This window comes from Notamacropus eugenii, chromosome 4 (assembly GCF_028372415.1).
Source record: "Notamacropus eugenii isolate mMacEug1 chromosome 4, mMacEug1.pri_v2, whole genome shotgun sequence".
Taxonomy (NCBI): Eukaryota; Metazoa; Chordata; class Mammalia; order Diprotodontia; family Macropodidae; genus Notamacropus; species Notamacropus eugenii.
Window position 1 is genome coordinate 109,168,576 of NC_092875.1, and position 14,126 is coordinate 109,182,701.

The window sequence follows — 14,126 nt, forward strand, 5'->3', positions numbered from 1 at the left end:
TATCATCTATCCTACTGTCCTGGAATAAAACTATTCAGATAAACATTTTTTATCCAGGTGCTACCCTTGAGTGTGAGTATGATGGATGGGGGTGAAGGGGTAGTTGAGTGTCATTGATCTGAAGTCTGCAGTACCCTGAACCAACAGAATCCAACCAAGTCCCCCTTTCAAATCTAACCACTGTGCCCAGATGGATGAAAAGTTCTTGCAGTGTGTGTGTCTATCTTTGAGTCTTTTTCTGTATATCTTGGTGGGAAATAAGCACACTAATTCAGACATCCATAGTGCAAGCCCTTTAGGTAGATGAAGGTGACTCTACTTGCCATAGGCTTTAAGGTTGGAAAGCACCTTTCTGCCAGCAGCCCTCTGAGGTGGGTAGCCTAAGTTTGCTGGTCCTCTTTTGGGTATTGTATTTAAGTGAGGTAAAGCTGTGCAAAATTGTCACCCTCACTCTTCTTTAGTCATCAAAGGCCTGTGGTAAGAACAAAGTCAACATGAGCAGGGATGACTAAGGTAGCAGTGGATGACCTTGGTGTTTCTAAATGAAGATCTTTCCCAGGCCTCAGTTGAACTGAGGCCAGACCTAGGTCAAAAGGCAGACAAAAGATGACCTAATTGACCATTGACTATAACAAAAATATCAGTCTGGGAGGGTTTAAGTAATTTGCATGAGGGCAAAGGGGGAGGATAGGGAGCAGGCCCTCCCATAGTTAGAGCCAGAAGGGAAAAAGACCTCAGAAAAATATAAAATGCCAAACTGTTGTTGCCATGTGTTCAAAGGAAAATACCTTGTGCTCAATTATATTTGGAGGCAGTTGGCCTAAGTCAGGTGGCTACCTCCAGTTCAAAGATTCTGATTACAAGTCTTCAGGGATTAGTCAGGTTTCCCCTTATTATGTAAGCGTTGTCACTGGATACCATGAGAACACAAAGAGACCTGAGAGCTCAGAAAGGGTCTGCCTGAGTTTGAAGAGCACAGTCTTCAAAGGATCTAAGAAGGAGAAGAAGGCTTCCCTTGGGCTAGCCTTCCCCTTGTCCAGGAAGACCTTGGTCTTCCTAGTTGGGAGTGCTCCTGGCACTAGACTCTCATTGTGTCTAGACTCTCATTGTGTCTGAGGGGACCCAAATAGCAACGTGGGACACCCTTGGTGGTCATCAGATGGGTGAGTTATCGACCCCACCATGAGGCCCTTAGAGCTGTGTCCTACATCTCACATAGACTCACAAAGAACTTCTAGTACCTGGGGGTTCGGGGGAGGTGAGGGAGGTGAGGGAGAGGCTGTATGATGAGACTAGGGAGAAGGTTAGAAGGGATAAAGGAGACTGTGAGGGAGATGTGAGGGAATTTCTTGTGCCCCAACTTGGCTGACTCATGGGCATTGAAATCTGCTTTGTTATTAATGTATTTATACCTTGTTAATTAATTAATTTAATCAGATAATTCATTAATTTATTGATGTATTTATACCCTGTTTTTCTATTTTAAACAAAGGATCCATTTTCACCTCTACAGTGTAATATTATACAATTGATTATAAAAAATAACTCACATGCTGTCCCTCCTTTACCCCACTTGTGTTGGATGAAGTTACATGTATATGTAAATTTAAGATTTCCAAACTCCTTTACACATATTATTTAATTCTAAACATAGCTTAATCTGTTTTTGCAACATTCAAAGCTGTTTAATTGAAAATATATCCGTTCAATTCAGAGTGTTTTGGAAGAGTCCCATAAACTACATTGTTTAAATTGTTATTATTTTGATATTCTTATTAAATACAGCTCAAAGCCTTAATGTCAATGACTTTAAAGAATTAAGTGATTATACAATCAGACCTCTTGTGACTTTTCCCTCCTCTGTCAAATACCAAGTAAGATGGCACTCGTACATTTCTTGTCTGTTGAAGTAGACATCTGTAGTTAAAAAAGAAAGAAAGAAAAGGCCTATGGGAACTGCCAAGTATCCAGGAGTTCATTATATAGTTGGTTTGGATTTCAATTTGACATGGAGTGTTAAGTTTCATCAGATATAGAAGTAGTAAACTAGAAGGAATCAATGATAGGTTATCAGTCATCCAAAAAATAAAACAGAATGCATATAACGAAGAATGGACTTAATGGGAATTATCATCACTACATAGGGGACAGGGGAAAATCTCAAACTCTTAAACTGGTTTTAAAAAAAAAAAACCCACATCATAGAAAATAGGGAAAGACATATATAAATTAGGACACAAGATAGGACTGTAGTTTTGTCTTATGCATGGCAGGCATTCAATAAATATTTCTTTAACAAATGAAGTAATGATAAAATCACCATATGGTCTTAGTTTTCTGGTGTGTTTTGGGTTTATAGATTTTGATTGTTTTGTTCTTGTACATAATTTCACTGAGTTCCAAAGAAACATACCCACTAATTGTAAGCTTTGGATGGGAATTAATGAGAACAAATGTGCCAGTCTACTTGTTCAAATAGAGGAGCTATCTTTCCACCCATAACCATGTGTATGTTCAATTGCTTCCATTCCTTTAACATAACTCTGGTTAATCATGACAGTGCAATCATCAGTGTTTTACATCTCTCAGAGAGAGATATCATCATTTTTAAAGTGTAACCTAAGATGATCTTGAGTTCTTTCAATATTACAAACATGGCTCTCATCCTATGTCCTTGATACCTTAAGTATAGTTGTTTTAAGTACTAGGTTTTAAATCAATCTCAATTAAAAGTTTACGAAGAAACAAAAATGCCTGAACTATGGATAATAGCAGAAACAAAAAATATGTGCAATCTACATATGAGGCAATCCCACCATTAAAAATTCTGGAATGACTGCTCACTAACAATGTACGTCTCATTCTTTCCCTGAGCCCCCGTTTCCCTCCTATTGCTTTCTCATTTTCAAATAAGTGTCGATTTGGAACATAAAACATTTTTGGTTTTCAAGAACAGGAAAGCAGATTTCATGAAATGATCCATGAGAAAAGATTATATCAAGGAGGGAAAAGTCATGTCTGTCATCTTTTAAATGCAAAGGTAGTATTGACTTTCAAAAAGAAAAACAAACACCAATCACCTCAGCCTCTAAACTGCTTTTACAACTCTCCATGCTTCAGAATTATGTCAAAGAACAATAGGTTTCCAGTCCTGTTTACAAGTTTGTCCTGAATGGCAGCTCTTGACAAGAAACCTTTCAGTTCCAATCTCCAGGATTAAATAAATTCCTTCACAACAAAGAAAACAGGCCCACCAGGAGAGCACCACTGGATAATGATAGAGCCAACTGCAGAGGTACGTGGAGTGTTAGCACTGCCTTGGGTACTATTCTTCGGAGTGTGTGGTGCAAAAGGTCAATATTGTTTTATGGTGCATAGTTTACCACCCTGCCATGCCAACAGCAACACCTAGATTGTTCCACAGTTAATTCTTAAGTTGTGAACTAACAGTTGGATTATTTGAGCTTTTCCCTGCCAGAAATAATCCGATATTCAGGGGTCATAAAATGAGCAGCATACTTCTAAGATGGTTGACAAAGCTATCTCTTATGCTCTGCATTTAAAACTGCAGGGATAATGTTCTTCAGAATGAATCAGCTCATGTAACTCCTTCTTATACAACTAAGGTCTATAAAAGAGTTTGAAATGATCAAGTATCCTTTTAATTCATATTTCAAATTAATAGCACACTTACAATACTACCTTTTGAAATTTATACTGACTAATTATAATTAAGATGTCTTTAAAAGTACTATTGTTAACTGTCATTAAAAATCTTTGTATTCAAAGAGGATATTATTAGGGCACACAGAAAATAAAATACAGATTTTGGAAAATACAAATGCAAAGATGTATTAGAAGACCCAGAACAAAGATCCCAAGGCCATGCCAGTGGTGCCCCAGTCAGCATTCCCAGACCCAGGTCTCCATCGTGATCCCAGTAATGCTTACAGACGATGACATGGTTGACAGTCTGCTGTACATAAGGTCCTGGATATGGATACTGGTATGATATCGCATAAACCTGCCCATTAGTAGGCATAGATAACTTGAGTTCCTGGAGGCTATGCACCATTATAATGACCATAGCCAAATACCTCTGGAGACTGTGTGGCATAAGCTGTACAAGGAGGAGGAGATGGAGCAACAGCAGTCTCATCATAAATGACTGCTGAGCCAGCATAAGCTGTATTTCTTCTGGTATCCTGGAGTGCAAATTTCCATGCCAAGCAATCATCTTCACTTTGTGCACAAAGACTGATAGTTGTCCCATCAGGGAAAACAATTTGCAGTACGCGGTCTTTTGGTTAACCCTCAGGAGCCTGAAAAATCATAGCACTCATTTTCCATTTGGATGTTGATGCAGTCCACCAGCATGTCAATCTTCTACATTCTACCTAGTCTGGTCCTCATAATAGATTAGCTGGTCATCTGACCACAGATCGAACCAGGTTTTTTTCCACCTCTTCAAGATCGTGCTTTGTCAAAGCAGCCAACCACTCTTCACAAATGCCATCCTTTCACCTTCTGGAGAATGCAGTTGGCCACGAAACTCAATGTGGGAGTCTGGTCAGAAGGACAGAATGACGGATGCACTTGCTCGGGTTCTTCCCTACTGGACACTGGCTTAATCTTTGGAGGAAGAAATTCAAAGGGCCAAGGTATTCATTCGAATAAGTTTCAGTAGATGTGAACACTCAACCAAGTTTAAAAGCTTGTGAGATGTTAAGGGGCCACTTCATGGTGACATTTTTTCTCTAGTATTTTATTTGTCAATTGATTGGCATGTGTGGAAAGCTCTAGTCAATAGTCATTTAGTTTTGAATAATTATTTCCACACTGAAATTCATCTGGATTATACCAGTTGTTCTGTTGTGTGTCAACACGCCAATGATGTAGTATTGTGCATTTCATTTGAATATTGGATTCACCTCCTTTGGAGAATCAAGAGAAGCATGAAAAAGTAAACAGGAAAGAGATGTCATTAGGGACTTACCAAAATTGAACTGTTTACTTTCCTACACGGAAAAAAAATTATAACCCTTGAGAGTTTTCTCAGTGTTAAGATAGTTGGAGGGAATATTTTATATATACATACACACATGTGTGTATGCGTGTGTGTGGTGGTGGGTTTATATATATATATATATATATATATATATATATATTTATATTTAGGTGAGTACACACATACACATATATATATGTATATATGTACCAAGGTATATGTATGTAGTCATCAGATAAAGCCCAGCTGAAAGGATGTGACTAGCAACCACCACAACACAAGGAGAACATGTGGAGCAATGTGTCTAGCAGACTCCATACTGAGCAGGAAACAGGCCAAATGAGAAGACATGAGTTATTCTGGAATATCACAAGTGTCAGCTGCCCCTCCACCTGGAACCCAGCACCACACATGCCCTACAAGGTTGCCCTTTAGTTAGGATCCTCATAGATCCATCCTTTTCCCACTCACACTGTGTCTATTTATGAGAGAATATGCCCTGCTTTGATTGTGGGGGGGGGGGGAAGTATTGTGATTTTTCTTATCATGTGATTGAACTTCATGTCTTTCCCTTGAAATAGCTGTGTCCTCAGGGGCAGCACATAACTTGAACATTACAGTCCTACACTACCAAACACGCAGTGCTCCCTTTCCTTTTCTTCTTCCCTTACTCACCCTCCCTTCTGTGCCCTGTCTCTCTGTTCCCTTATCCCCACACATGCTTCTTTGCGTCTCCTCTGAGTTCCGTCAAAGCCAGTCACCCGTTTTCTCACCAGAGTCTGAAGATATTGCGGTGCCACTGCTGGCTCCTGAGGGTGTTTTCAGACAGGAACCTTGTGCAGTAACAACACAGGATGAAATCTGAAGTGACCTGGGCTAGGTCACCTCCACTGGCGGCTTTACAGGCACTGGCTGGTGAGGAGAGTCACCTGAGGGACCTAAGCTCACTTCTGTTTTTAGATAGCACATTCACATTTAGTGTGCTGCCTGGGGGCTCATTAGGGAGTCAGTGTCCTAAAGAAATAAACCTTTATTTATGGACCAGAGGGTCATCTCAGCAGAACTGTTCTGTCTAGAGTCTGGAGATCAGGGCTCAAACCAGCTCTCATTTACTTGGTGCAAGATTCACTTTTGTATTTCTTCTGTGATTTTCCTTTCCTGTTTTCCTTTACATGCTTCTTTTGATTCTTGTCTTGGGAAGTCAGATTTTTGTATACAGATCTGGTCTTTTCCTCAACATGAATGATTGAAAGTCATCTATATCATTGAATGACCCTTTTTTCCCTTGAAGTATTATCCTCAGATTTGCGGGGTAGGTGATTCTTGGTTTCAATCCCAGTTCCTTTGACTTCTGAAATATCTCATTCCCTTCAATCCCTTAATGTTGAAGCTACCAGATGCTGTGTTATGCTGATTATATTTCCACAGTACTCAAATTGTTTCTCTCTAGCTGCTTGCAGTATTTTCCCCTTGATCTGGAAACTCTGAAATTTGGAATATTCTTAGGAGTATTTTTGAGATATTGAAATTATTGAAATATTGAAATATTCCTAGGAGTGTCTCTGTTTGGGTCTCCTTCAGGAGGTGATCACTGGATTCTTTCAATGTATATTTTGCCCTCTTATTATAGACCATCAGGGTAGTTTTCCTTGATAATTTCATGGAAAACAATATCTAGACTCTTTTTGGATCATGGCTTTCAGGTAGTCCTATCATTTTAAAATTATTTCTCCTGGATCTGTTTTTCAGATCAGTTGTTTTTCCAATGAGTTGTTTCACATTATCTTCTATATTTTCAAATTCTTGGTTTTGTCTACTAACTGCTTGGTTTAACTCAAAGTCATTCATTTCCCTGAACTCAATTCTTTCTTTCAACACATTCTTTTATTCAATGAACTTTTAAACCTTCTCTTCCATTTGGCTAATTTTGCTTTTTAAAACCTCCTTCTCCTCAATGGCTTTTTAGGTGTCTTTTTCCAATTGGGTTAGCCTCTTTTTAAAGCTGTTATTTTCCTCAACATTTTTTGGTTCTCCTTAAGTAAGCTGCTAAATTCTTTTTTAAGGTCTTCTATTGCCTGAGAGCAGTTTAAGTTCCCTTTGGAGGCAGAGGCCTTGACTTCCTCTGACAGTATGCCTTGTTCTTTCTCATCTGAAAGGATGGGGGTAGACACCTGTTCCTCAAGAAAGTAAGCTTTTATGGTTTTATTTTTGATCCCTTTTTTGAGCATTTTCCCAGCCACTTACTGGACTTCAGAGTATCCTCTCCACTGCCACCTGCCCTCACAACCATCAAGCCAGCACTTGGGGACTGAGATTCAAATGAGCTGCTCCCAAGCCTCAGGGGCTTTGGGCAGGGGCAGGGCTGCTATTCAGTGTGAGATTAAGATCAGCTGCTCAGGTGGGGACAGGGCCACCACAGAGGGCTCATTTCCCTCAGGGGCTTTCTGATGAGACCTTCAACAATGGATGCAGGCTACTGCTTGCTTTGGGAACGGTATCTGCTGCTGCCTCTCCTGCTGCCACCTGAGCAGGCCTGAGGTATGGGGAAATCAAGTTCCCCTTTGGGCCAATCCAAAGGATCTGCTCACTGATATTTGACACTTGTGGATTGAGGGATCTGGGGTGCTGTGGAACATTCTGTTCCTGAAGCCTGCTTGGATCTGTTACTTTCAGTGCTGGGTGGCCAAGGCAGGGCTGGGATCTGCTCCATTTTATGTAAAACTGACAATCATAGCCTTTACTAATGCTTTAAAACCAAGAACTAACTTATGGCAGAATACATACATACCAATATCCTGTGACTTTTAAGAGATGCTGAAAGACCTGTCAACTCAAATTCCATACTCCTGTCAGCCAGTTAAAAGATTTCAAACTTTTGTTCTTCCAGAGTCACAGACAGTATTGGAATGAAAACCAAAAGTTCCTCTCAAATAATTGCTATAACTCATCAGCCAAGAGACTATTCAACACCATCCTAATCAATGGTTATCTCAAACCTTTGAAGATCATCAATGTGGTGAAGATTCTGAGAAACCCATTGCATTTTGGTCAGCCCTCGTTGTTAGAAAGTGTTTCCTTTGCATGGAGCTGGAAACGCTCTGCAATTTAGTCCCTAAGGTAAGTGGATTTGGTTTCTGGAAGACCATTTTTATATGCAAACATGTCTGGGGAAGGAGGGAATACATTAAGTGAGCTTAGTTGAGTTTCTCTGATTTCTGATTGTCCCTGAGTGGGACAGGGAAGTCTGTGATTGGGGCACAGATCTGATAAACTGTGATATGAAAAAGTTGGGTCAAAGGAACGGAGAAGGGGAAGAAAAAGGAAGTTAAAAGGATAATTAATATGGGAGGATGCTGTGACAATCCAGAGCTGCTCTTTTGAAAATGAAGGGATGGCAGCTTGGTGGCCCAGAGGGAAAGGGTGCCGAGCATAGAGTCAGGAAGACCTGAGTTCAGAGGTTGCCTCAGACATTTCCTAGCTGAGTTACCCTGGACAAATCACTTGACTTCAGTTTCCTTGTATGTAAAATAGGGACAGTAATTGCACCTAACTCACAGGGCTGTTACCAAATCATTATGAAATGAGATAACATCTACAATGCACTTTGCAAACCATTAAGCCATATATAATGATAATTTATTATTTTCTCTACATAAAATGAATTTTCATACATTAACTCCTCTTTTCTTATTTGTCTTATTAACATCATACAGAAATACTTTGTCCTTGCTTCCTGTTAGTGAAGAATGATAAATTAACATCTTTGTGAGCAAACACGAGTGTCCTCAGGAAGGTACCTGTTTAAAGAAACCCTGCATTGGTTCTTTTACAAAGGAGGAAATTCTCACTAAGTGGCTGGTTTGATAAGGCCTAGTTTCCTTTGAAGTTTATGGGAATCTTTAGGGGGCCTTTGATAGAAAAATCATGACTGAACATTGAGTCAGCCTGCTCTCCAGTCCTCTGCTGCTGTCTACAGAGACTGGTACCAGAAGGCACTCCCAACTAAATAACAATTGATACAGATGCAGCCAGTTGTGTACTAGGCAGGTGAAGGAAGAATGGGGCCATGTTGTGTGCCTTTCATCAGGCTTTAATCACTCAACTGCTCGCTTGCTTACCCTGAGACCTATCTCTAGGGTTCAAAGCCTTGAAGGAAGGGAGAGAACAAAGAATCCATTGTTGTCTAGTTAGGCTCAGAGTATCTGAACATTGGTCCTGGGGCCAATCTCCTGTGCAGGTGAGCTTCTTATTATAGACCCTTGACTGTTCCATTCTGGATTACTCTGACACCTCCCTGCAATTATGTTTGGACATTTTGTGAACAGGTTCTCAAAGGAGGAGAGGTTGTTGGCTAGTGGGGAATCACTTATACTGGTGGTAGGGAGTATATACCATTCAGTCCTAACTTTGTTCATAGCCATTATCATCCATCCAACTGCATAGGAATAAGATTATTCAGATAAACAATTTTTATCCATATGCTGCTTTTCAGTGTGGGTATGATGGATGGGGCCAAGGTCGTTGGGGAGTTGAGTGTCATTGATTGGGAATGGGGCCATCTCAATAGATATATGGATACAACAATTACTATGTTCTTGTTTATCTGTGCTAGGCTCCATGCTATGCCTAAAGACTGATGGGGAAGAGAAAGCAGAAAAGGAAAAGGAAGAACAAAAGAAAAAAGGAAGGGTCATAAAAAGATCCAGAAAGAAGAAGAAGATCAGGAAAAGAAGGAAAAAGAAAAAGAAATTCAAGGAGAAAGCAGGGACTGGAAAGAGAGGAGGAGAGGATAAAAAAGTGGAGGAGAAAAGGGAAAAGAGGAAGAGGAATATAATGAGAGAAAGATGAGGGAGAGGAGGATGGTGAGATGAAAAAGCAGGAGGACAGGAGGAGAAGGAAGAGGAGGAGGAGGAGGGCAATCACCCCATCTACAGGGGAAGAACAAGGCATGGCCAGTCACCTCCCAGCAGGGGGAGGGGTTTGTGGCCTCCTGTTGGGACCAGCAGTTTAGCACTCAAGCAGCAGGACTGATTTGGTTTCTGGAGGTTTCCCCACCTGGCTTGGGACAGCCTTCCTTTTGTCCAGGAAGACCTTAGTCATTCCAGTTGGGAGTGGTTGTGGCAGTCGCCTCTATCCTCTCAGTGTATCTGAGGTGCGTCAGACTTCAACGTGGGACACCCTTGGTGGTCATCAGATGGGTGAGTTATTGATCCCTCCATGAGCTCCCCTAGAGTTGGGGCCTAGGTCTCAGCTAGACTCAGAAAGAAACTTCAATACCTGGGTGGGGGGCAGGTTTGAGGATGAGAGTAGGGGGCAAGGTAGAAGGGATAGAGGAGATTGTAAGGTGGATGTGAGAGAAATTCTGGTGCCCTAACTTGGTTGACTTGTGGGTACTGAAACTTGTTTTGGTGTTAATGTATTTATACCCTGTTTTTCTATTTTAAATGAATGATCCATTTTCACCTCTACAATGTCATGTTAAGCAACTGATTATAAAAAATAACTCACATGCTCTTCCTACATTAATCCTACTTGAATTGATTGAAGTTACATTTATATATAACTTTGAAAGTTTCAAAATTCTTTACACATATTGTTGAATAATTACATTGCTTAGTCTTTTGAGGATGAAATTCAAAGTGCTTGGTGGTTAATTAGAAGAAGTTTCAGTAGATGTGAACCCTCAACCTAGTTTAAAAGCTTGTGATCTGCTAAGGGGCCTCTTCAGGGTGAGGTTTTGTCTCTGGGATGTTATTTTTCAATTGATTGGCATCTGTGGAAAGCTCAAGTCCATAGTGAAAACTTTCTCAATACTTTTTTCCACACTAATATTCTTCTTCATCATAGCAGTTGTTCTGGGTGTGTCAACAGGCAAATTGCTCCTGTAATACTGTTCATTTCATTTCAACATTGGGTTTCCTGTGCTTTGGAGATTCTATCATCTCGAAAGAGGTCCAGTGCTGGGGCTGTACAGGTGTTGTGTGTAGCAGGTGTCTAGTGACTAGGAGGAAGATATTGTTGAGCAAATCATGCTATAGGCATTTTGGGGAGAATTTCAAATGAAGAATGAGACATATGAGTAAATATAGTATTAGTTAAACTTTATCAAACATTTGGGGATTTTTATCATCTACATGTACATCATCTGCAGTAATTGCTACTAATGAGAATGCTTAAAAACCATTCTACCATTTACTGGAATGAGAAGATGGCAAGGAAATACGACATCCATCTGAGAAAAGGAAATATCTGAGATCGCATGAGAGGTTTCCTAAGAGAATCAACACTACCTTGACAGCTCCTGATTTAGGAACAGCCATATTATTTAGAGAGCATGACTCAAGAGTTATACCAGATGCAGGAAGTGGTGATGGCAAGCAAACTTTTCACCCAACAATCTGGAATATTGTGTCCACCACATTCCCAGGAACTGAGCTTCAAAACTAGCAGATCAGAAATGAAGAGGAAATGAAAAGGATATATTGAAAAAAAGAAGAGAGAAAAGACTTTAGATGGAGGGATGAAGAAGGCCAGAGACTGAATTTGGGGAGCTGGAATATAGGAGAATTTGTGGAAAAATGGAAGGAAGATTTGAGATGATGGAAGAAAGCTGGAAACCATCTAATAAGGACTGCAGATTGAGAAGGATCAATGAAAAATTCTCCAGAGGGGAGGAAAAAACTCAAGGAAATGTAGAATGTATAGCAAATAAGAAAAGGAAAGTGAGACACATTGGTAAGGACAGAAGGAATAGAAAAGTTGGATAAATCTGCCTATCTGCTGCTTAGAGAACTCAGAGAAAATACTTAGGTGTGACTGTCAAGTTTTTAAGTGGTGAAAAAGGAAAGTGAATCAACTTGTAAAGAAAACAGGGAACATGGAGGGAAGAGTTGTTAAAGGAGTAAATCTGTAAGGAAAGTTAACCTATAAATGTTGGGATTAGGTGATGAAGTGGATGGGGAGCTTGAGCTGGAGTCAGTACGACCTGAATACAAATCCTACCCCAGAAAATGGTTAGCGATGTGCCCATGATCAAGTCACTTAAACTTTCTTAGTCTCAGTTCGCTCATCTGCAAAAGCTGAATAATATGTCCCACCTTGCAGAAATGTTGCAAGGATCTAAAAATTTAATATCTTAATGCTTAATATAAATACTAGCTGTAGAGCAGTAGTACTACTAGTAGTACCAGAAGTAGTAGTAGTGGTAGTAACTGTAGGAGTAGCAGTAGCAGCAATAGTAGTAGTAGGAGGAGGAGGAGTAATAGCAGCAGCAGCAGCAGCAGTAGTAGCAGTAGCAGTAGTAGTAGTAATAGGAATAGTAGTAATTGTAGTAGTAGTAGTAACAGTAGTAGTAGAAGTAGGAGTAGGAGTAGGAGTAGTAATAGTAATAGCATTAGCAGCAATAGTAGTAGTAGGAGCAGTAGTAGGAGTAGTTATAGGAGCAGCAATACTAGTAGTAGCAGTAGTAATAGTAATAAAAGGAATAAACATGTAGAAGGAATACACATAGAAAGCAAGCAAAAAAAGTACATCTTATAAATAGAGTAAAGTAGTAATTAAATCAAAAAGCATGAAATATTACTTTGGTAACAAGGAAGATCAAAACATATAGCCAGAAGATAACAAAGTAAAAACTCCTACATCCAAAAATTCCAAGAAAAATATGATTGGTCACAGGCCCTGGAAGACCTAACAAAGGATTTGGAAAATCAAGTAAGACAAACAGAAGAAAAATTGGGGAGAGAAATGAGAATGATGGAAGAAAATCATGTAAAATGAGTCAATACATTGCTAAAGGAGACACCCCAAAAATGGAAGACAATAACACCTTAAAACACCCAAATGGCAAAAGAGGTCCAAAAAGCAACTGAAGAGAAGACTGTACGGAAAACCAGAATTGGCCTAATGGAAAAAGAGGTCCAAAAGCTCACTGACGAAAATAATTCCTTAAACATTAGAATGGAAAAGATTAAAGCTAATGACATTATAAAAAATCAAGAAATTGTAAAACAAAACCAAAAGAATGAAAAAATAGAAAACATTGTGAAAACATCACTGAAAAACAAATAACCTGTAAAATAGATTCAGGAGAGACAATTTAAAAATTATTGGACTACCTGAAAGTCGTGATTAAAAAAAAAGAGCCTAGAAATCATCTTTCAGGAAATTATCAAGGGGAACTTCCCTGATATTCTAGAACCAGAAGGTAAAATAAATATTGAAAGAATCTACGCATGACCTCCTGAAAGAGATCCCAAAAAGAAAACTCCCAGGAATACTGTAGTCAAATTCCAGAGTTCCCAGGTAAAGAAAAGAATAATTCAAGCAGTCAGAAAAGAAACAATTATAGTGTTGTGGAAATACTGTAAGGATAACACAAGAGTTAGGAGAGAGGCTATAATGTACAAGCTACTAGATCTTGTGTTGACCTGATTGCATTTACACAATACTGGAATAGGAAATTTCAGAGGTCAGAGAAACTCTAGAATTCAAACCAAGAATCACCTACCCAGCAAAACTGAGTATGCTATTTCAGGGGGAACAATGTATGTTCAATGAAATAGAAGCCTTTCAAGCATTCTTGCTGAAAAGACCAAAGCTGAATGGAAAATTTGAGTTTCAAATACAAGAACCAAGAGAAGCATGAAAAGGTAAACAGGAAAGAGAAATCCTAAGGGGCTTTACAAAGTTGAAATGTTTAGATTCCTACATGGAAAGATATTTGCAACCCTTGAGTTTTCTCACTATTAGGATAGTTGGAGGAAATATTATATATATAATATTATATATATATATATACATAATCACATATATATGTAAATATGTATATGTGTGTGGTGTGTGAATATGGATATGTATGTGTGTATACACACATACACAGTATATAGCCATCAGATCAAGACCCAACTCAGAGAAAATGACTAGCAGCCACAGCAAGATCAATGGAGAACTTGTGCAACAATGTATCCAACAGACCCCATCCTAAGCAGAAACAGGGACATTGAGAAGACATCAATTTTGCTGGAACATCACAAGGGTGAGCTGCCCCTCCACATGGAATCCAGCCCCACACTTTCCCTACAAGTTTGCCCTTTAGGTGGAATCCTTACACATCCCT

The 14,126-nt window shown here is 39.5% G+C and overlaps 1 long non-coding RNA gene and 1 pseudogene across 2 annotated transcripts; one reads left to right on the forward strand and one right to left on the reverse strand.

Moving 5' to 3' along the window:
- The first annotated feature begins 943 nt into the window (after window positions 1-943).
- Window positions 944-13,765, forward strand: LOC140500476 (uncharacterized). 2 transcript variants are annotated; one of them, XR_011965753.1, is made up of 4 exons: window positions 944-1,163; window positions 7,896-8,125; window positions 8,722-8,801; window positions 9,621-13,765. It is a non-coding gene; the product is annotated as an uncharacterized lncRNA (long non-coding RNA). The 2 variants fall into 2 exon arrangements; XR_011965754.1 differs by lacking the exon at window positions 8,722-8,801.
- Window positions 3,855-4,516, reverse strand: LOC140498219 (pleckstrin homology domain-containing family B member 2 pseudogene; annotated as a pseudogene).
- Window positions 13,766-14,126: the final 361 nt, after the last annotated feature.